This window comes from Dromiciops gliroides, chromosome 2 (genome assembly GCF_019393635.1).
Source record: "Dromiciops gliroides isolate mDroGli1 chromosome 2, mDroGli1.pri, whole genome shotgun sequence".
In the NCBI taxonomy this organism is placed as follows: Eukaryota; Metazoa; Chordata; class Mammalia; order Microbiotheria; family Microbiotheriidae; genus Dromiciops; species Dromiciops gliroides.
Window position 1 is genome coordinate 531,759,231 of NC_057862.1, and position 20,620 is coordinate 531,779,850.

Sequence of the window (20,620 nt, forward strand, 5' to 3'; positions counted from 1 at the left end):
TTTTATTGTGTCTATCTTTCTACATGTTTTATATCCCCTTCTAGAATAACCTCCTTAAGCAGAGGTAGCTATTTAAGTCATTTTTCAGTTGTGTCCAGCTCTTCATAACCCCATTTGGGGTTTTCTTGGCAGAAATACTAGAATTGTTTGTCATTTCCTTCTCCAGATCGTTTTACAGATAAAGAACTAAGGCAAACAGCATTAAGTGACTTGCCCTGGGTCACACAGCTAGTAAGTACCTGGGACTAGATTTGAACTCATGAAGATGAATCTTTCTGTTTTCCAAGCCTAGTGCTCTATCCCCTGTACCATCTAACTGCCCTGGAGACAGCTATGGTAGAATAGAAATAAAACATTGTCAAGAAACCTTTGTTCAACACCTGTCTCCAACCTTGGGCAGGTCACTTAATCTCTGAGCCTCAGTCTTTTTATCCTTTGTTGGGAATAATAACAACTGTTATCACCTACCTCTTGAGGTTGCCAAAAGCAAATGAGACAATGTTGGATAAGTGCTTTGTAAACTATAAAATCCTACATAAATGACAGCTTTCCTGTTAAAGCATAGGAAGTTTCCCATTAAACCTTTGTGTTCAGCCGCAGGTTTCACATTTTAGGAAGTCTATTGATGGGCTGTCCGGGTTGGTTAAAAACTTTGGGTTCATGGAATAGGAAGATCTAGGGATGTTTAGCCTGGATAATAGAAGATTTGAGGTTGTCGGGAAGGACATGATAGTTGTATTGAAGTATTTGAAGGACTGATATGAAAGAGGGAATAGTAAGAATGGTTCTTGGCTACAGAGTGTAGTACTAGGAACAATGCATTGGTGGAAGTTACAGAGGAAAGCTTTAGGCTTGATTCAAGGACAAATATTTCCCCCCATTTTGTTTATTAATACAAACTTGAGGGGCAGCTAGGTGGCGCAGTGGATAGAGCATCGGCCCTGGATTCAGGAGGACCTGAGTTCAAATCCGACCTCAGACACTTGACACTTACTAGCTGTGTGACCCTGGGCAAGTCACTTAACACCAATTGCCTCGCCAAAAAAAAAAATACAAACTTGACAAACATCAATAGAAATGAACATTTCCCTATGCAAAGAACATAAATATAAGACTATGTATTTACCATGCAAATCCATTGTGTTCGGTTTGGTTTGGTTTTGCTTTTTGTATGTTTCATATTTAACAAGGTAGTTTCAATATTGCACTGCTTATCTGTCCCCTTCTGAACTTTCTTCTGCTCTATATTTTTTAATGATTCATTGACCCCCTTTTCTTCCATTTTATTAACATCTCTATCACTTCCTCCCCAATGTCTCCTCCTACTTCCCTCCCTCAATAAAAGACCTCCCTTGTTCCAAATAAGCAAAACCAACTCACCCATTGGTCATGTCTGAAAATATATGTCTCATTTTGCACCTATCATCCATTACTCTCTGCCAGGAAGTGAGTAAGGTTTCTTCATCAGCATCAGTTTTCTGTAGTTGTGGTTGGCCATTACATTGATATTTTATAAATTGTTCTTCTGATTCTACCCAATTCACTCTTCATCAGTTCATGACTCTGCTTAGATTTCTCTCTCTCTCTCTCTCTCTCTCTCTCTCTCTCTCTCTCTCTGCATGCTTTTAATTTTTAAAAATAAAATTTTGATACCTTGTTGCTTAAATCATCATAGTTATTCCAAGTATCCTTCCCTCCTCCCCTCCCAGAGAGCTATCCTATATAATAAATAGTGCTTTTTAGAAAGGAAAAAAATAGCATAACTATCGATACATTGAAAAGTATGAAATTATGTGCAATGTGTAACACCTGTGGACCTCCTACCTCCACAAAGGAGTGGGTTAAGTGTGTCCTCTCAAATCTCTTCATTTGAGTCCTGTTTAATCTTTCTAATTTTGTTATATTTACTTTTGATTTTTTTTTTTTAGGATGTCGCTCTTTCACTTTATATTATTGTAGTTACTGTGTATAATTCTCTTGGCACTGTTTACTTTAGTTTGTACTAGTTCATATAGATCTCTCCATGCTTCTCTGTATATCTCTCACACATCGTTTCTGACAGCACAATAATACTCCATTCAATGTATACACTGCAATTTGTCTGGCCATTTCCCACTTGATGGATAGTCACTTAGTTTCCAATTTTTAGCCGTCACAAAAAGTGCTGCTTTAAATATTTTAGAGTATAGGGATTTATATAGGAACTTTCTTCTTATTGATGGTCTCCTTGGGGCATAAATCGAGTAATGGAATCTTTGGTTCAAAGGGTATGGACATTTTAGTCATTTAATTTGCATAACTTCAAATTGCTTTCCAAAATCATTATGCTATGCATATCACAGCTTTACTAAAAATGTTTTAGTAGGCCTCTCATTGTACAAAATCTTCATCACTGACTGCCATTTTTTATCATTGTTGCTAATTTGCAGTGTTTGAGATAAAACCTCGGCTTTGTCTTGATTTATATTTCTTTTATTAGTGAATTTTGTTATAATTTTATCAAGTTCTGTAAAGTATCTCCCTGGTAATTTGATTGGTATAGCATTAAAAGTATAAACTACTTGTGTTAGTTTTGTAATTTTTATTATATCGGCATAGCTTAGCCATGAGCACTGAATATTCCTACAAATTTTATTTTATTTTATTTTTATTATTATTATTATTTTTTAGTGAGGCAATTGGGGTTAAGTGACTTGCCCAGGGTCACACAGCTAGTAAGTGTTAAGTATCTGAGGCCAGATTTGAACTCAGGTACTCCTGACTCCAGGGCCAGTGCTCTATCCACTGTGCCACCTAGCTGCCCCCAAATTTTATTTTTTAAAGGAACACTTTGTAATTGAATCTATATAAGGTTTTTGTGTGCTTTGGGAGGTTGATCTCCAGATATTTTATGTACTTTGTATTTATGTGAACTAGGATTTCCCTTTCTATTACTGCTCCTTGTGTTTTTATTATTATTATTATTATTATATAGAAATACTGGTAAGTTTTGAGTCTTTATTTTGAAGCCTACAACTTTGCTGAAGCTATTGTCTCAATTAGTATCTTTGCTGATTCCCTAGGATTTTCCAGGTAAACTTATCTTTATACCTTTAATTTTTTTCTCTTGTCTTATTGCTGTTTCTAGCATTTTCACAAACTATATAAAATTATATTCTGAAGAGTGAACATCTTTGCTTCACTCCTATATTTATTAGAAAAGATTCTAGGGGCAGCTAGATGGCGCAGTGGTTAAAGCACCGGCCCTGGATTCAGGAGTACCTGAGTTCAAATCCGGCCTCAGACACTTGACACTTACTAGCTGTGTGACCGTGGGCAAGTCACTTAACCCCAATTGCCTCACTAAAAAAAAAAAAGAAAAGAAAAGAAAAGAAAAGATTCTAGTGGTTGTGGATCTTTGGGGTTTTTATATGATTTATTATGTTGATTGTTTTCCTTAATATTTAGCCATTCTTACATTTCCTGGCATAAATCCCACTTTTGGTCATAATAAATAATTTCTTGGATAAATCACTGTAGTCTGTTTGTTTACAAAATTTGAGCCAATGTTCATTAATGATATTGGCTTATAATTTTATTACTGTGTTTTGTCTTCCCCTCATTTAGGTATTAGGCCTATATTTGTCTCATAAGGATTTCTGGCAGGATGCTTTCCTTTTCAATTTTTGTGAATAATTTGTGAAGTATGAATACTAACTATTCTTTAAAAGTTCAATAGAATTCTCCTGTGAATCCATCAGGATCAGGACTTTTTTCTTCCCTTTGGTTGTTTCTTCACAACTAGATCCATTTCCTTTTCTGAGATTGAGCTATTTAAGATCTCTAGCTTATCTTATAATAGTCTGGATATTTTATATTTTTGAAAGTATCCCTCTATTTCTTTTGTGTTCTCAGTTTTGTTAGCATAATATAGTTGGATCATTTTTTTAAAAATTCTTTTGTTTTATTGTAGTTTTACCTTGTTCTTGCAATTTCTTGATTGTGTTTTTCTGATCTCTTCATTTTAATCAGATTATTAATTTAGTCTTTTCAAAGAACCAAATTTTAGTTTTATTTATCATTTCTTTGGTTTTGTTTGTTTCTAATTTATCTATTCCTCTTCTAATTTGTAATATTTTCTCTTGCGTGTGTTTTAGGTTTGTTTATTTGTTGGCTTTCTAATTTTTTAAATGCATTTTCTTTTCTTTTTTTTTGGTGAGGCAATTGGGGTTAAGTCACTTGCCCAGGGTCACACAGCTAGTAAGTGTCAAGCGTCTGAGGTTGGATTTGAACTCAGGTACTCCTGACTCCGGGGCCGGTGCTCTATCTACTGCACCACCTAGCTGGCCCTTAAATGCATTTTCAATTCATTTATCTTCTCTCTCTTTTTTTTTCACTATCTTGTTAATGTATGTTTGTAAGAACATACATTTTTCCTTGAGGACTGCTTTAGCTGCATCCCAAAAATTTTAGTATTCTGTTTCATCATTATCATTTTTACATAGTTATTAATTATTTTGATTCACTCATTCTTTATGATTTCATTGTTGTCTTCATTTGAGTCTATCTTTTGTTTGTGGTCCCTGAACCAGTTACTTTTTTTTATTGCTTTATGGTCTGTAAAGGAGGTATTAACTATTTCTGCCTTTTTATATTTATTTACAATATCTCTGTACATGCTCAGTTTTTGACAAAGTTTCATGTACTGAGAAATATTTATTTTTTTGCATTCCTTTTATGAACTGGGGTGCTAAGGCATTTGGAACATATAAATTTATTGCTGGTATTTGTTTGCTTTCTAAAGTTCCTTTCAGTATAATATAGTTTCCTTGTTTGTTTCTTTTTTATTCTTAATTTTTGGATTTTGAATATTTGTTTTCGCTTTGTCAGATAGCCTGATAGTAACTTTTGCTTTTTGGAGTTATTTTATGAATGGTCAATTTTTTCCACATCCCACAAATTTTATTTTGCATCTCTTTGTTTTTTAAATGTTTTTGTATGATTTTGTTTTATCAGCCAATTTGTCACTTTTTCATCTTATAGGATTATTTAATCCATTCACATTTTTTGTTTTGTTTTTTCATTTTTTTGGCAGGGCAATGAGAGTTAAGTGAATTGCATAGGGTCACATAGCTAGTAAGTGTCAAGTGTCTGAGGCTGGATTTTAACTCAGGTCCTCTTGAATCCAAGGCCAGTGCCTTATCCACTGCACTACCTAGCTGCCTCCTCAAATGTGGAATGTCCACCTTTTTTTCACTTTTGCTTAAGTTAAGATTTGCAGAGTTGGTCATCCTGGGCTGCACCCTGAGCTCCATTACTCTCTGGAACACATTCTTCAATTCCCACCTATATCTTCTGGTGGATGCAGAATTATCTTGTCCTATCCACATTTTGTTTCCTTTGTATTTAAATGTCTTTCTTTTGATTGATTGAAGAACTTGTTATTTCTGAATTGAGTTATTCTATTTAATGACTCTATGTCTTGGAGTTTGCATCCTTGGCTTTTTTCCTGAAGATGATCTATGTATTCTTTCAATTGAAATTTCATTTAGAAGTTGTGGGGAGTTCTATTATTTTCTACAAAAAAATTAAATTTAAATTTTAAAAAAGTTTTTTTTATCCTGGTATGATCTTTAGGTTGTCTCTATACATCCTTTCTTTGAGATTAGTATATTTTGCTTGCACAGTAAGCATAGTTTCTTTTAATGTTATTGGGTTTTGCTGCTCTTCTACTAGATTGTCCTCCACTTCTATATATTTGCATTGCCAAACCATTGTTCTCTCTTTATCTCTGGTAAGATTTGACATTGAAGATTCCAGATTTTCTCTTCTGTCCATTATTCTTGTTGTGCAGCCATAAATTTTGCTCTCATAATTCTCATTTCTCTTTTAAACCACTCAAGAACAGTGTTGTAGTTTCATGTTCTCAAATTTCATGAGGTCCTGTCTCCAGTGTTCTATTATTTTCCTTTGTTTTGCAGTATTTATTCATAGATTCCTGAACTTGTTTACTAAATCTGGAGGCCACATTTCCTTCTGTTGTTAACATTTTCCTTGTTGATTTATCTGCTCATGTTCAAGGTCTTTGAGTTTCTCCTTCCTGAAATCTTTGATACTTTCAGTCTTTTTGTTCTTGATTCTCCCCTATTCACTTTCTGACTCTGTCCCCTCTGTTGATTTCCTTAAGGGATAGATGTGTCTTAGCATCAGTGGGCAATTCATGGTTCAGTAGCATAGGTCTCTGTCCGAAGTGACTTTCAGAACTGGCTCCAGATGTATTCTGTGCTGTTTTTCTTAGGCTTACTGGAGTTCTGCACAACCACGCACACATGATATACACTTTCCTGATAACCTATCCCTCCTCCCTCTAGTCCTTATTTTTTGGCCAGGTACCAGCAGTTCAAAGCTTTGCAGTGCTGGTGCTATGGAGTTGTGGCTCCCAGTGAGCTTTTGCTCTTGAAGGAGTTGCAGCCACAGTGACTGTCTCAGACAAACTTCTGGAGGGGGGGGAGGGGTGTCTCCTTGCTACTGAAAAGAGCATGTCGAGGGAGGTGTTATAAGTCTGTGTTAGGCCCTTCGGGTCTGGAGTGTAGCCTCACTGCTGGTACTTTAGGAGGTGGGGAGGATTGCTGAGTGAGTTTAACATCAGTTTGTGAGTTCTTTAAAAATTTTTTTTTTTTGGATTTTGGATGTCCCATACCATGGAGACAGGAGCAGCTGCTTTATCTTTGAAACATAATTTTTGTTTCAGAGATGTTTGAGAGGTTTTAGTGATCAGAAAAAAATATCTGGTCCTATGTCTTATTGATTATATGACTTCATTCATTTCTTTCAGTGCCATAACAAACCATTACTTTCATATACCATAATCTGTTCAATCATCCCTTTTAGTTTTCTTTTTTCTTTTTTTTTATCCCTCTTAGTCTTCAGTTTTTTGCTACAACAAGAAGTGCTTCTCTAAATATTTTTATACATATTGGCCCTTTCCCTCTACCTTTGATTTCCTTGGGGGTGTATGCCTAGTAGTGGTATTACTGAATCAAAGGGCATATACTATTTAGTTACTTGTTTGGGTGCTGAAAAAGTTTTCAGGAATAAGTGGACAAATTGAATCACTAGTGCATGAGCATATTTGTTTTCTCAGTCCCTCTTACAACGATCAGTTTCCCTTTTCTGTTATCTTTGTAAATCTGTTGGGTATGACATGAAGCTTCAGAGTTGTTTAAATTTGCATTTCTGTTATTAGTTTTTAGAGCATTTTTTCATGTGGTCTAGATAGCTTGCCTTCTTTTGGGAACCTTTTCTGTCTTTTGACTGTTTATCTGTTGGGGAATGGCTCTTGTTCATTGTTTATATATGTTTGTATGTATACATATAAGTGAAACAAATACAAATATGTATCAATTCTCAATCTTTCTTTGATATCAGGCCTTTTTTTTTTTCAGGGAAATTTTCTGCAAAGACTTTTTACCCAACTTACTGTTTCCTTTCTAAATGTAATTTGTGCAAAATTTTTAATTTTATGTAAATGAAATTTATCTCATATCTTTTATTTCCTTTAAGATTCTCAACCCTTTTGTCCTTTAGATAAATTGTTATTTTTGTTTCTTTTAGAAATGAGCTCTTTGGTCCTTTGTTATATAGCACTGAGTCAATAAATCAGTTTAGGTATTGTCATTCTTATAATGTTTTTATAGCCCTACCAAGAACAATTAGTGTATCTTCAATAATTTAGGTCTTGGGGCAGCTAGGTGGTGCAGTGGATAAAGCACCGGCCCTGGATCCAGGAATACATGAGTTCAAATCCAGCCTCAGACACTTGACACTTACTAGCTGTGTGACCCTGGGCACCCTTAGCCCCCCATTGCCCCGCAAAAAAATAAATAATTTAGGTCTTTCCTTATTTCTATAAAGAGTGCATTGTAATTGTATTTATGTAGTTTCTGTGTGTCTTGGTAGCTGTATTCCAGTGTAATTTATATATTCTGTAGTTATTTTGAATGAAATTTTTTTTCTATTTTTTTCTTTTGGGTTTTGTTGATGATGTGTACAAAGGCTGTTGATTTGGGGGGCTTATTTATATTGTACTACTTAAATTATTACTGTTTCTATTAGTTTTTTAGGTAATTTCTATAATTCTCTAAGCAAATCACTGTCACCTACCAAAGGCAATAATTTTGAGTTTGCTTTGCCTATTTGTTTCTTCAATTTATTTTTCTTTTTATATTGCTATAGCTAGCATTTCTAGAAGTATATAAAATAACATTGGTAAAAAGATATATTTGCTTTACTCCTGATCTTATTGGAAAGCCCTCTAGTATTTCTGTTGTACTTTTCTCTTTGTTTTTTCAGTGCTAGCATAGTGTTTCACACAAAATAAATGGTTCATTCATTCATTCATTCTCCATTGTCAATGACAAGTTCTTTGTTTTAGAAGGATATTGTTTATCATATTAAGAAACAGTCTATTAACAAAGCTTTGGCCATCATTTTCCCCTTCCTCAACATTACATGTGCAATATTGGAATTAATTGTTTTTTGAATGATAGAATTCAGTTATAGATTCATTGGGCATAAATCATTGGGCAATGATTTTCCCCCATTTCAAGAAGCTTGTTAATTTCTTTTTCTTATGGGATTGGTTTATATGCCTATTTTTTCTTTTTTACTCTGCTAATATGGATACTTTATCTTTCTGTTAAGTACTTAGCCATTTTATTTAGGTTGTCAGTTTTTTTAGAACATAATTGAACAAAATAGTTTCCAATAATTTCCTTTATTTTTTCAAAATGTTGTATTATCCTTTTTTCCTTTTTGATATTGATAATTTGGTTTTCCTTCTGCTTTAAAAAAAAATCAGATTAGGGGCAGCTAGGTGGCACAGTGGATAAAGCACTGACCCTGGATTCAGAAGTACTTGAGTTCCAATCTGGCCTCAGACACTTGACACTTACTAGCTGTGTGACCCTGGACAAGTCACTTAACCCCCATTGCCCCGCAAACAAACAAACAAAAAACAACAAAAAAACCCAGATTAAATAGTAGTTTATTTTTATTAGTTTTTTTAAAAATCAGCTCCAGGGGCAGCTAGGTGGCACAGTGGATAGAGCACCGGCCCTGGAGTCAGGAGGACCTGAGTTCAAATCCGGCCTCAGACACCTAACACTTACTAGCTGTGTGACCCTGGGCAAGTCACTTAACCCCAATTGCCTCACTTAAAAAAAAAATCAGCTCCAAGTTTTATTTATCAATTCAGTGGCTTTTTTGGTTTCAGTTTTATCTCTTCTTTGATTTTTCAAAATTTCTATTTTTGTTCTTTGGTTGGAGTTCTGAGTTGTTCTAATTTTGTTGCATGCCCAATTCATTGACTTCCTATTTGTCTCTGTCTCTCTCTCTATCTCAATTAATGAAAGTATTGCAGATACCAGTTTTCTCCTAACAGCTGCTTTGGCTGCATCCTAAAAGTTTTAATATATCCTTTTATTTCCATTATTTCCTTTAATGACATTATCTGTTACTTTTTTTATTGTACTTGACCCACTTATTCTTTAAGATTAAATTATTGAGCCTCCATTTAACTTTGAATCTCTTATTCAAAGGCCCTTTTTTGATTATGTTGTTAAAGATGTTGTTTAATATTACTATTTTAATGCATTTGTTTATGAATTTTAAAAAATCTCTAGTAAATGTTCTATTTTTATAAAGACTCTAGGCACAACCGAGAAACAAACAAATCAATCTGTGTGTGTGTGTGCGCGCGCGCGCGCATCTATATCTATCTTTTCCTATTCAGTAATTACCAGGAAGCTATTATAAATGACTTTTCCAAAATCTGATTCAGATCCTTAACTTCTTTCTTGTTTATTGTTTTGCCTACATCTGAAAGAGTCACTGTAAGATTTGCCTGGGTCTGAAAGGGGCATAATAAGGAAGTATTGCCTTTGACAATAATAAAGGAATTTGAAAGAGGGGGGATGAATTTTTGGGAAAAGATAACAAACTCTGTTTTAGTCATGTTATTTTTGAGATGCCTGGGGTACATCCAGTTTGAAATGTATGATGGGCAATTGATAATGTAGAACTGGAGCATTATTTCTACAAACCTGAAATTTGACTCTAATTAATTGTAAGACTTGTTTTCTGTCTTTTACACAATGATAACATGCAGATGATCAGATAATATGTAAATAAAAATAATGATAACACTTTTTGATAACCAAGGAACTTTATATTCATTATCTCATTTAATTCTTATAACATCTATGTGAGGTAAATAGTACAAGTATATCATCAGGTTTTTGATTTTTTTTTTTAATAGACAAGGAAAATGAGGATCAATTAGGTTAAGTGACTTTACCAAGATGACAATGGTAGTAAGTCAGGTCTTGAACCCAGTTCTTTGGTTTCCAAGTCCAGTGTTCTTTCCTCTATACCAGGCTGAGAAAAATAAGGTCCTCTTAACTCTTTAAAGTATAAAGGAAATTATTCTAGTAGCACAGCCATTCTATTCTAGAGTTTTCCATCTATAGAAACATCCTTGAGTATGATATCTTCCTTCCTTCCTTTCTTTTTTTCTTTCTTTCTTTCTTTGGGGTAGTGAGGGTTAAGTGACTTGCCCAGGGTCACACAACTAGTAAGTGTCAAGTGTCTGAGGCCAGATTTGAACTCAGGTCCTCTTGAATCCAGGGCTGGTGCTTTATTGCCACTTAGCTGTCCCCTTGAGAATTACTTCTTTTTTTTTTTAGTGAGGCAATTGGGGTTAAGTGACTTGCCCAGGGTCACACAACTAGTAAGTGTTAAGTGTCTGTGGCCGGATTTGAACTCGGGTACTCCTGACTCCAGGGCTGGTGCTCTATCCACTGCGCCATCTAGCTGCCCCTTGAGTATTATTTCTAGCAAAGATTATTTTATACAAGTGGCCTGCTCTTGTCATCATAGCTCACAGCTTTTTGATGAGTGTTTTTTTTCTTTTTGTTTTTCTGATTTAATTCGGGGAGAAAACTTCATTGAGCCACTAATTTCTCTTTACCATCCTCCTTAGTGGCAGACAATTTCATTTTCAGTGAAAATATAACCCAAGGTTAGGGTTGGGGCTGTATCTGGATTTGGCATTTCATTTTGCCAATGATTTTTTAATCTCCTTCCTTAAGGGTGCAATATATACTAAAAATGGTAAACCCTGAACTTTTTGTTTGAACAGATTTCCCAGCCATTATATTTATATCCTTTTCCAGCCCAGGTCCTACTCTTTTTTGTGTTATGTGTATAGTAAAACCTATAGACCACTGCTCAGAATAAGATTTTTAAATACATAAAACAAAATGTATAGGATTACAAAGGATACTAATTATATTGAAATTTAGTCATAAAATTTTTTTTTGAAATTTTTTTTTTTGGGTGAGGCAATTGGGGTTAAGTGATTTGCCCAGGGTCACACAGCTAGTAAGTGTTAAGTGTCTGAGACTGGATTTGAACTCAGGTCCTCCTGACTCCAGGGCTGGTGCTTTATCCACTGCATCACCTAGCTGCCCCCATAAAAATATTTTTTTTAAAGGCAACAGACTATGAGTTAAGAAATCTCCTTCCCTTCTTCCCTCTTCCCATAATCCATAGCATTAATTTCACCAATTTCACCTCTATTTGAGTTATGTAGTAATACAAAACTCTTAAATGTGTATAATTGTAGTATGGTTATACTCAAGATATTCTGCATATTATTGTAAGATATTATTGGACTTTGTGTTAGTCATTATTTGGAAGGATGTGACAGAATGGTAGCAAACTGCTATCATTTTTTTCTTTTTTTTTTTTGCTCAGAACTTTGGGAAATAATAGGTCCATCCTGATGAATGGTGTAGGCATGAGACATGATGAACTTAAAATACAGAAAGAGTTGTAAATTTTTGGACATAATTAATGTGAGAATTTATTTTCGCTGGTTACATACAACTATGTAATGGGAAGTTTTCCTTTTCTCTTTTTAAAAATTTACTCGGGATGGGGGGGGGGCAGCTAGATGCACAGTAGTAAAGCACCGGCCCTGGATTCAGGAGTACCTGAGTTCAAATCCAGCCTCAGACCCTTAACACTTAATAGCTGTGTTGACCCTGGGCAAGTCACTTAACCCCAATTGCCTCACTAAGAGAAAAAAAACAAAAAACAATTAAAATTTACTCGGGGCAGCTAGGTGGTGCAGTGGATAAAGCACCGGCCCTGGAGTCAGGAGGACCTGAGTTCAAATCCAGTCTCAGACACTTAACACTTATTAGCTGTGTGACCCTGGGCAAGTCACTTAACCCCAATTGCCTCACCCAAAACAAAAAAAAAGAAAAAAACCATAAAATTTACTCAATGTTGAAGGGTAGTGGGAGGCACAGATAAACAAAAAAAATGATTTAGTTTAAATTTATTTTAATTTAAATAGTGCTGGCATTAAATGTGAATAGAACAAATGGTACATTGCATAGTAGAATTGATGATATGTTGCTTTCTGAAAGAAGGCTATTTACTTACCACTATCTTTGTTTCAAACCTCTATAAGGATTTGTCATACTTTGTTGGTTCTGTAAATATTTTTTCTCTTTTCTCACTCTACTTACTCTTCTACTATTTGACCTCATGCTTGCTTTTCTAAACACATTCTGTGGAATGTCTACCCAATATGATAGAAGCCTCCTTTCTGTTCTTTCAGTCTCAGAGGAGTACGATTGTAATTTGCCTCTTATCTCTCTTATTCTCAGCTGCCCTCCTTTTGCAATCGTACGTATCTTTGATAATCATACATCTCTTTATTTTTGTTTTTGTTGTTAAGTCATTTCAGTCACGTCCATCTGTTCGTGATCTCATTTGGGGTTTTCTTGGCAAGGATACTGGAGAGGTTTACCATTTCATTCTCTATCTCATTTTACAGATGAGAAAACTGAGGCAAACAGGTGACTTGTTCAGGGTCACATGGCTAGTAAGTGTCTGAGGCCAGATTTAAACTCAGGAAGATGAGTCTTCCTGATTCCAAGTCCAGTGCGCTTTTCACTGTGCCATCTAGCTGCCCCTACATCTCTCTATAACCTGTCTTATTCACAAGTCATCACTGGACATATGCTGCAACTCATTATGCATCTTGCTCTTGTTATTTGTCACTTATAACTTCTATAATTGTTTATAATTATAATTGTTTTTAATTTGAGATCATATTGTTCTATGGATCTTAACCATGTAATAGCACAGAATATTGATAGAAAAGAAATTGATTTTATAGCATAGAGCAATTTGGATCATTGTAAGGGGAATTTCCTCAAATAAAATCAAGTTGTATCTTTATCTCCTCTCACTTAAACCCTTTGGGATGCAGTTTCCTCATCTAGAAAATGAGGCCCTTGTCCAGATGTCCTCTGAAGTCCCTTTTAGGTCTGTGACCCCTCTGTTGGCCAAGCATGGCCTTGCAGCTTAACCATAGGAGCCCAGAGAGGAAGGTTTGGGAATGTGGGGCAGAGGGCATTGTGCTCTTAATTCTCTCACCACCCCTCCCTCATCTGACTAATTATTGCCTTCTGCTTATCTGCATTTTGGCATGTGGCCTCCTGTGGTTTGGAACTCATGAATGAATGACCAAGATGGCTTCTACTTCAGCTTTCAGGCTACCTACCACATGACCTCCATATCTCTCCTCACCCTGTTATCAGTTATTCATCAAGGATTTATAGTTCTGAGGCTGCTTGTATTCTCGGTAGCTAACCCTCTTCCTCTCCACCTCCTGGCTTTCCCAGCTTCCTCCAAGTCCCAGCTAAAATCCCACATTCAGGGCAGGAGGACCTGAGTTCAAATTTGAACTCAGACACTAGCTGTGTGACCCTGGGCAAGTCATTTAACTCCAGTTGCCTTAAATATCTGGGGCCATCTCCAGTCATCCTGATCTATATCTTGCCACTGGACCCAGATGGCTCTGGAGGAAAGAGTGAGGTTGGTGACCTTGCACATCCCTGCCTGACTTAAATCCAATTCACTGTAAATCATGACATCACCCCGATGTCATGGTCCTCTTTGAGAATGAAGGACAAACAACAACAGCAATGATAACAAATCCCACATTCCAGAAGCCTTCTCTGATTTCCTTAATGCTAGTGCCCTCCATCAAATGGAGTCTAAAGTCTAATTCTCTATTTATCTTGTTTGTACATAATTGTTTTCATGTGGTCTCCTCCATTAGACTGAGTTCCTTGAGGTCCGAGACTCTCTTTTGCCTTTCTTTGTCTTGCCAGGGCTTAGCTCAGTGCCTGGCACATAATAGGTAATTAATAAATGGCTATTGACAGACTGAAGGATGCCTGCAGACTTCTGCTATGGGTTTTAGTTTAATTTTGTGGGATTTTTCTTGTCATTTCTGGAGATCTCTGTGGGCAGCTGTTTGGATTACTCTCCTAGAGTAACTGTGTTGATCCTCCTTCTAGAGTTGCATGTATATTTTCATATTATGTTTATTGTTTTGATTGCAACCTTCAGCAAAACCTGTCTTGGGATAAAGATGATCTTGGGGTTACAGAGGCTTTGCCAGTGTTTTTCAGGCTCTGGCAGGCCCTACTAAGATGGAAAGACCTTGAGTATCCAGGGAAGAAGGACTATGTGTTTTTTTTTTTGTTGTTGTTGTTGATTTTGTTTTTGTTTGTTTTTTCTGCGGGCAGTTGGGGTTAAGTGACTTGCCCAGGGTCACATAGTTAGTAAGTGTCAAGTGTCTGAGGCCAGATTTGAACTCAGGTCCTACTGAATCCAGGGTCGGTGCTTTATCCACTGTGCCATCTAGCTGCCCCAGACTGTGTGTGTCTGTTGTCCAAGGTCCAGCTTAACAAAGAACAAAGAAACTCATCATCAAAGGTGATGGTGGTCACCAGGTAACAAATTCTTTCTGCCGAAAACTAAGGTGCAGAGCAATTATGATTGACTTCTGGGGCAGGGGAGGAAATATGTATACTGATGAAATTGTGGTCCTGGAAGTATTGCAATATAAATAGTAACAGTCATCTCTCAGTCATTCAGGGGCTTCTTGCTCAGTTGATGGATTGGATGTGTCCTTGGACTTGACAAGGCCCTGGATTAAGATTTGAGGGTTCTGTTCCTGGTTCTGCCACCAACTTGCTATGTGACTTCCCCTCTTTGATCTTCTCTTCCCTTCCATGTAAATGTGTTGGTTGGACCAGATAATCCCCTAAGAGCCCTTCCAGCAGTGGCATTGTATAAATAGAATGTCTTGTGCTCTAGTTTTTCACTTGCTTCATGGCCCCCTACACCAGAGAAGGGATAGAAGTATAAAGGTGCTGAAAAGGCAAACCTTTGGATGTCATTAAATCTGAATTCCTGGTCGTGTCCCTAGTCAGAGCCAAGCCCAATTGAAATGACTTCTATGATTGCTTCTAATGCTAAGGTTTTCTGATTTTCTGGTGGAGATTTCTGCCTGGTCAGGCTAGACTTCACTGAACCCTAGCAGTGGGACCCAAGGACCCTAGCAGTCCTCAGTAACTGCTGGAATATAAAGACTGGGCAGCAGGGATGTTCCTTAAAAGCTTCCCTGGAGAAATAGGGGAGATAATCTTCTTGGGCAGGATGAGTGACGTTTTCTCTGAAACCTCCATTTAAGGAAACACTCGTATGCACCGTGTTCACTCCAAACCCTGCTCAGTTCATCACTTTCTGGACTAATTCTGCAACTTCCTACTGTCTTCAGCTCTCTTTTATGCCTTGGCTTCTCCCATTAGAATGTTGGCTTCTTTAGAGAAGGGGCTATCTATCTTTTTCACTTGTATTTGTAGTACCAGAATTAAGTATAGTGCCTGGCACATGGCAGCAATTTCAATGTGCTCTCTCACTCTCGATCTCTTTCTCTCTCTCCCTCCCCCCCACCCCGTGTGTGTGTGTGTGTGTGTGTGTGTGTGTGTGTGTGTGTGTATGTATGTATCTGTCTATCTGTCTATCTATCATCTAAAAATCAATTTACCTACCTACCTGTCTGTCTCTCTATCATGAAATGTCATAGGACTGACTCAGCTACCACTCTTCTCCTCCCCTCCCCGCCAGTCCCCACACACTTATAATTTGAGACTTGGTAATCAGAATACATTTTGTGGAAGAAAAGGAAACCTAGGGAGGTAGGTAGCATCAATCCAGCATCACTGGTTAATTGAGAAACCCGCTAGCATTGTAAAGGCATGATGGAATGATCCCTAAGATAGGCAGCTTGAGCAAATATACGTATTTTGTCCCCCATCACACTTCTCAAGTGAGAAACAATTGCTGCTCTGTACAGTTGTCCGCTTACTATTGGGCAGGCCTATGAAAGAAATATATACTTCATTTAAAAAAATAATAATATATGCTTCCAAGAGACCAAAGACAAATGCACAAAAATAATTATAGTAGTCCTTTTTGTGGTAGCAAATGACTGAGGACAAAGTGGGTGTTCATCAGTTGGGGAATGGCTGAACAATTTGTGGTATATAAAGTGGCACTTTCCTTAGGAGAACTTTCCTGGTCCCCACAGAAGTAGTCTTACTAGATCAAAGAGTATTTGCAGTTTACTGACTTCTTGGGTTTAGTTCCAGTTTTTCCCCACAGAGTGGCTGGATCAGTTCATGGCTCTACCAACAGAACATCAACATGCTTGACTTCCCACTGCTCCTCCTACAATCGTTCTTTTCTTCTTTTGTTATTTTTGACAAAACTGATGGGTGTGAAACCTCTTGTTGTTTTAATTTGCATTTCTTTTGTTATTAATGATTTGGAGCATTTTTTCTTATACTTTTTTTTTAATTTTTTTTTTTTGGTGGGGCAATGGGGGTTAAGTGACTTGCCCAGGGTCACACAGCTAGTAAGTGTCAAGTTTCTGAGGCCGGATTTGAACTCAGGTACTCCCAAATCCAGGGTCGGTGCTTTATCTACTACGCCACCTAGCTGCCCCTCTTATACTATTTTTTAAAAGTTTTAATTGCTAAGAAATTTAAAATTTATGTTGAGCTGAGAAAGGACTTTAAGCAATTCCCACTCATTGCTCCTTGTTCTACTCTTAAGTACCAAATTGAATAAATCAAATTCTTTCAGCTAGGTGGCACAGTGGTTAGAGTGCCTGACCTGGAGTCAGGAAGACTCATCTTTCTGAGTTCAAATCTAGCCTCAGAGAGTTACTGGCTGTATGGCTCTGGGTAAGTCATTTCAGTCTGTTTGCCTCAGTTTCCTCATCCATAAAATGATCTGGAGAAGGAAATGACAAACCATTCCAATATCTTTGCTAAGAAAATCTCAAATTGGATCATTAAGAGTCAGACATCACTGAAAATGATAACAACAATGACAAAATTCTTCTTCCAAGTTATAGGCCTAAGCTCTTTGAGAAGGCTATCTGTAATAGGTGCCTCCACTTCCTTTCCTCTCATTCTCTTCTTATTTTATTATTTTTTTGGGGGGGGCAATGGAGGTTAAGTGACTTGCCCAGGGTCACACAACTAATAAGTGTCAGAGGTCATATTTGAACTCAGGTCCTCCTGAATCCAGGGCCGGTGCTTTATCCACTGCGCCACCTAGCTGCCCCTCTTCTTATTTTTAAAAAAGTTTTGTTGATCTTTTATTCTCAAGTCTGTCATTTCCCAATTACCTTCCCAACTAAATCACTACATCTTACCAAAGAAATAGTTAAGCAAAATACATAAGCACATTGGTCACCATTTTTGACAAGAGATGACTCATTCTGTACCCAAAGTCCACCATAGTTTTACTCTCATTCTCTGCTTAAAACTCTGCAGTCCAGCTTCTGACCTCATTATTCAAATAAAACTTTTCTCTCCAACATTCTCATTGTTAAAAACTTTTCTTTATCAATGTCTTTTTTAGCCATCTTTCCCAGTATCCTGTTCCCTCCTCTTTACAGAGAACTATCCCATATAACAAATATTAGAAAAAAATAAGCATTATTAAGCATTAGTATGTACCAGGCACTGTGCTAAGTACTTTTTACAAATATTATCTTTTGGGGGGGGGGGCAGGGCAATGAGGGTTAAGTGACTTGCCTAGGGTCACACAGCTAGTAAGTGTTAATTGTCTGAGGTCGGATTTGAACTCAGGTCCTCCTGAATTCAGGGCCAGTGCTTTCTCCACTGCACCACCTAGCTGCCCCCTATAAATATTATATTATTTAATCTTCACAAAAACTATTATTATCCCTATTTGACAGTTGAGAAAACTGAAGTAAACAGAGGTCGAGTGACTTGTCCAGTGTCACATAGCTTAGTAAATGTCTGAGGTTAGATTTGAATTTAGGTTTTCTCAACTCTAGCTCTAGCACTCTAACTAGTACCTCTTAGCTACCTGTTGTTTTTTTAAGACCAAAAAAGAAGAAGAAGAAATAAGTTTAATTTATTAATACTTTGAAAAAGTCTGGAAATATCTGCAATGTACCACACTCATGGACTTTCCACCTCTGCCGAGGAATAGTGTGAGGGGGTCTTTTCATATCTCTTCTTTAGAGGGACACTTGTTTGCAATTTTGCAACACCCACTTGATTTTTTTGTGATTGTTTTTTCCTTATGCATTGTTATAGTGATTGTATATGTTGTTTTCTTGGCTTTGTTTATTTTTCTCTGCATTGATTCATGCAGATCTTTTCATGCTTCTTTGTGTTCTTTACATTTGTCATTTCTTACAGCCCAGTAATATTCCATTACATTCATGTAGTACATCTTGTTTAGCCATCCTCCAATCAATGGGCATCTATTTTGTTTCCAATTCTTTGCTATCATAAAAAGTGCTACCATAAATTTTTTGGTGTATATAAGAACTTTCTTCCTACCAATGTCCTTCTTGAGGTATGAGTTCAGTAATGAAATCTCTGGGTCAAAGGATATAAACATTTTAGTGACTTTTCATAATTCCAAGTTGCTTTCCAAAATGTTGGTATTAATCCATAGCTCCACCAACAATACACCAAACAAGGGTTAGAAGCATTTACAAAAGATAATAGATAAAAACTAAAAAACTGCTATACAAAGAAATTAAGGCACCTAGGATTAAATGGGAAGCTGTTGAATGGGGGGAAAATCTTTATATCAAATTTCTTTTCTAAAAGTTTGGTATCCAAGATATATAAAAAAAAATTAACAGATTGATACACTATGGTGTCCAAGATATTGAATTTATATATATTATATATGTGTGTGTGTGTGCGTGTGTGTGTGTGAGTATGTGTATAGACGTGTGTGTATTCAAAAACTATTCAGCAAACAGTTCTCAAAAGGAGAATTGCAAACTATTAACAACCATATGAAAGACTGCTCCAAATCATTAATAATAAGAAAAATGTAAATCAAAACAGCCCTGAAGTTTCATCTCATAGCCTGTAAATTGGCAAAGATGACAAAAGATGGCAATAGCCAATGATGGAGGAATTGTGGGAAGATAGACTCTCAAGTGCATCGATAGTAGAGCTGCACATTAATATCAGTGATTTCTTCACTTTTTTTTTTTTTTTTTGGTGAGGCAATTGGGGTTAAGTGATTTGCCCAGGGTCACACAGCTAGTAAGTGTCAAGTGTCTGAGGCTGGATTGGAACTCAGGCTCTCCTGACTCCAGGGCCAGTGCTATATCCACTGTGCCACCTGGCTGCCCTGATATCAGTGATTTCTTAATCACTAAATATGACTTTTTCTCAGTCCTCATCCTTCTTGATGATTCTATTAATCATTGACACTGTCAGTGGCCTTCTTGATATTTTCTTCTAAATTTTCATGACAGTTATTTTTTCCTGATTCTTCTTTTATCCATATGACCATTCCTCTGTTTCTCTTGCTAGATTTTAGGAACAGTAATTCCCCTGTTCAGATATTGCCCTATTGAGTAAAGTTCATTCTCTTTTGTTTGGTATTCAAAGCCTTACAGGTTAACTATGGGTGTCCCCCATAGTACTGTCTTGGGCCCTCTTTTTCTCCCCCCTATACTATTTTGCTTAATGATTTCCCACAGATTCAATCACCATCTCAATGCTGATGATTCTCAGATTTATTTGGCCAGCTCAAACCTCTTTCTTGACTTCTAGTCTCACATGTCCACCTGCCTATTGGATATCTCAAACTGGATGTGTCTTAGACACCCAAAACTCAGCCTGTCCAAATCTGAACTCATTATCTCCTTTCTTCTCCCTCCCAAAGCTCTCTTCTCTTCCTAATTTTCCTGTTACTGTGGAAGATCATTCAGATGTGATACCCAACATGGACAATATGATGTCAACTACTCGTTTGTTGCGTATAGACCAAAATATCAAATGAGTTTGGAGAAGAGAGCTTTGTGGGCCAGTGGAAAGAACATTGTTGTTATAAATCAGGGTACTTGAGTTGGGTTCTAGCTCTGCCCCTTCACCTTCCAAGAGAATTGGACTAGATGGCTTCTCAGGTTCCAAGTGGAAAAGATGCCAGACTAGGAGTTAGTAAAACTTGGGTTTGAATTTTGCCTCAAACACTATCATCATAGTAAATCACTTAAGTTTTGAATCTCTGATTACTCAGCGTAAAATAGGGATAATAATATCAAGAGTATTATTTAGCTACTCACAGGTACCATTAATACTTGCCTATAGGATTGATGTGAAGAACAAATAAGATAACATATGTAAAT

At 36.7% G+C, this 20,620-nt stretch overlaps 1 protein-coding gene across 3 annotated transcripts in view; it reads left to right on the top strand.

Moving 5' to 3' along the window:
* PLEKHA2 (pleckstrin homology domain containing A2) overlaps positions 1 to 20,620 on the top strand; it is a 129,600-nt gene that overhangs the window by 59,296 nt on the left and 49,684 nt on the right. The window lies entirely within an intron of this gene.